Raw genomic sequence first — 3,624 nt, 5'->3', positions numbered from 1 at the left:
GACTGGACTTTTTCTCCTCTGGATTCTTGTCCCGGGGGCGGGGCCTCCACGTTCTTCCTCCGGTCCCTAAGAGAAGCTTCCCGAGAGTAACTCTTCCGCCCGGATTGGGGGGCGGGGTGTGTCCGCCCCTACCTGGAGGTGGGGCGCATTTCGTTTCCCTTGTCACCTTTTCCCTTTCAGTCCTGCCAGTCTCCGTCCCGTATGGGCTGGGGGCTCCATCTTCCGGACTGTACGGCTGCCCCCTTCCCGGACTGTGTCTCCGCCTCCACCTCCAGTCACCTGGGCGGGCTCTCCCCTCCCTCGGCCTCGTGCCACCTCTCCCTGCACCCGCCCAGCTCTTGGACCGGGCGACGGGGGCGGAGCTTTCCGGACACTCCTCCCACCCCCATGTAGGAGGGGAGGGGTGGAGAGAGGTGTGCGGGTCCTGCGAAGTGGAGCCAGCCTGAGTGCCTGCCAGACTTCCCTGGAGTCTATTTCCGTGGGTTATAGTAGTTTTCAACTAGGTTGTAAGAAGCGTTTGCTTAACTCTTCTTCTCTTCTTCGACGGGCTCCGTCGCGCTTCCTTGTTGCAGTGGCAGCGTTCTGGATTTCCGTGGAGTGCTTGCAGTAGTTCTTTTTGAGTTACGAATGACTTGTCTACGTCATGTTGGTTTTAGTTTTTCCTTGTTCTGTCTCTTCAATGAAGCCTTTTAATTGGTCTGCATGTTTTAATTATATTAGCAACATCTTCCTGTTCTAAACGTGTTGATAATATATGGAGTGAGAGGTTCATTGGTAGTGCCATCCTGAATTTTCGTTTCCAGTTTACTGAAGTTTATCTTTAAAGTTTGTATATGTGTGTAGTATACTTAGACTTTAACTGGGAATCGACTTAGTATTTTTCTGCTTGATGCTGTCAATATTTGGGCTTTGTATATAGCAGTTATTCGTTACCCATTTTGGACTGGTGATATACTTTTAGATGTTAAGGAGATAATAGAGAATTTGGGGAATGTAGGGAAATTATTTTGTGCTCGGCATCTCTTGGGTAGTTGCTGAGTACAGTGGTTTACTATTTTGCCTGTTGTACAGTTTTTACATTTAGTAGAGGAGAAGTCTCATAGAATGAACCCCGTTAGTGTGAAGTGATTGGAATTGGCTTATTACCATTTGGGTTGTAAAGAATATGGTCACAGTGTACATGATCTGATATGTCATAGTAACTACTGAGTAAATTTTTGCTTGAGGCTCTAACTTTGAATTTGTTTTTTTTTTTTGAGTGTGAGTCTCACTCTGTCGCCTAGACTGGAGTGCAGTGGCTGCTCCTGGCCACTGCAGCCTCGACCTGCTGGGCTCTGGCGATCCTTCCGCCTCAGCCTTCCAAGTAGCTGGAACTACAGGCACACGCTACCACGCCCGGCTGATTTTTTTGATTTATTGTAGAGATGAGGTCTCGCTGCCCAGGTGGGTCTCGAACCCTGCGGGCTCAGGCAGTCCACTCACCTCAGCCTCCTGAAGGCATGGGATTACAGGCTGAGCCACCGAGCCCGACAGAATTTTTAAAGAATGCTTATAAGTGTATGTGTTCAGATTGTAACCTTCTTAAGGGATCTGTGTTTTTTTTTTTTTTTTTGAATCAGAGTTTCTGTCACCCAGGCTGGGGTGCAGTGGCATGATCACCACAACCTTGACCTCTTGGGCTCAGGTGATTCTTCTGCCTCAGCCTCCTGAGTAATTGGGACTATAGGAGCGCACCACCACACCTGGCTAATCATTTTTTTTTTTTGAGTTGGAGTCTCACTCTGTCACCCACGCTGGAGTGCAGTGTCATGCACACAGCTACCGCAGCCTCTACCTGCTGGGCTCAGGCAATCCTTCCACCTCAGCCTTCCAAGTATCTGGATCCACAGGCGCATGCCACCACACCCGGCTACTTTTTTGATTTATTGTAGAGATGAGATCTTACCAAGTTGCCTAGGCTGGTCTTGAACCCCTGGACTGAGAAATCCTCTTACCTCGGCCTCCCAAAGTGCTGGGATTACAGGCTTGAGCCACTGTGCCCAGACAATTTTTTTTTTTAAGTTGGAGTCTCACTCTGTCACCCAGGCTGGAGTGCAGTGGCGTGCTCACAGTCACCGCAACCTCGACCTGTTGGGCTCAGGTGATCCGGCTCAGCCTTCCAAGTAGCTGTAACTACAGGTGCATGCTACCATGCCCAGCTAATTTTTTGTTTTATTGTAGAGTTGAGGTTTCACCAAGTTGCCTAGGCTGGTCTGGAACCCCTGGGCTCAGGCAGTCCTCTTGCCTCCGCGTCCCAAAGTACTGGAATTATAGGAGTGAGCCATCATGCCCAGCCAGCTTTATTTTTTTTTAATTAGTTAATTTTTTTGAGTTGAAGTCTTACTCTGTCGCCCATGGCCACTGCGGCCTTGATCTACTGGACTCATGCGATCCTTCCGCCTCTTTCCAAGTAGCTGGAACTACAGGCATACACCATCATGCCTGGCTAATTTTTTGATTTATTGTAGAGATGAGGTCTCACCAAGTTGCCCAGGATGATCTCGAACCCATGGGCTCAGGCAGTCCTCTCACCTCGGCCTCCCAAAGTGCTGGGATTGTAGGTGTGAGCCACTGTGGTCAGCCATCAACTTATCTATGTTTGAAAGTTTTTATAATATTGGGTAAAAATTGAGAAGCATTTCCTTTCCTAATTTGGTCCAACTCTGAAATATACTGCCAGCTGGGAAAAGCTAAGTGCAGAACTTTGTGTATAATAGGCTACAGCTTATGAATAAAAAAGAGTGGTATGTGTATGTGTTTATCGCCCTGGAATAAAGTGTCCCTGTACAAATATACAAGAAACAGGGCAACTCTCTCTTGGGTCCCCTCCTGCTGCCGGGAGCTTTTGTATCTTGTGAATAAATTCCTATTTACCCTCCAAAAAATAAAAGAATATACAAGAAACAAACTGAGCATGGTGGCTCACACCTGTAATCTCAGCACTTTGGGAGGTGAAGGTGAGAGGATTGTCTGTGCTCAGGGGTTGAGACAAGTCTGGGCAACTTGGCAAGACCTTGTCTCTACAATAAATAAGAAAATTAGCTGGATGTGGTACCAGCTTCTAGGAAGACTGAGGTGGAAAGATCGATCGCCTGAGTGCAATGGGCAGAGGCTGCAGTGGCTATGAGCATGCCACTGCACTCCAGCATGGGTGATAGAGTGAGACTCTTACTCAAAAAAAAAAAAAAAAGAATGTACAAGAAACATATTATCTATCATATAATGTAAGTGTTGATTCTCTGTAGGATAAGTAGAAGAGAGATTTCTCACTATACTTTTTTACCCTGGCTGTACTATTTTACCTCTATTTTGTAACCTTTTGTAACTTTTATTTCAACCGCAGAATATGTTCTCTTCTGATACAGTACACATTACTGCAGTGGCTATTCAGCAGAAATTATCCCAAAGTCTAAAATACAGTCCATGTTAAAAACAGTTCCAAGCTGGGTTCGGTGGCTCAGCCTGTAATCCCAGCGCTTTGGGAGGCTGAGGCAAGTAAATTGCCTGAGCCCACGGGTTCGAGAACTGCCTGGGCAACTTGGTGAGACCTCATCTCTACAATAAGTCAAAAATTAGCTGGGTGTG

This window comes from Carlito syrichta, unplaced genomic scaffold, assembly GCF_000164805.1.
Source record: "Carlito syrichta isolate Samal-C Ts95f unplaced genomic scaffold, Tarsius_syrichta-2.0.1 Scaffold312719, whole genome shotgun sequence".
NCBI lineage: Eukaryota > Metazoa > Chordata > Mammalia > Primates > Tarsiidae > Carlito > Carlito syrichta.
Note: the sequence above shows the minus strand (reverse complement) of the source record.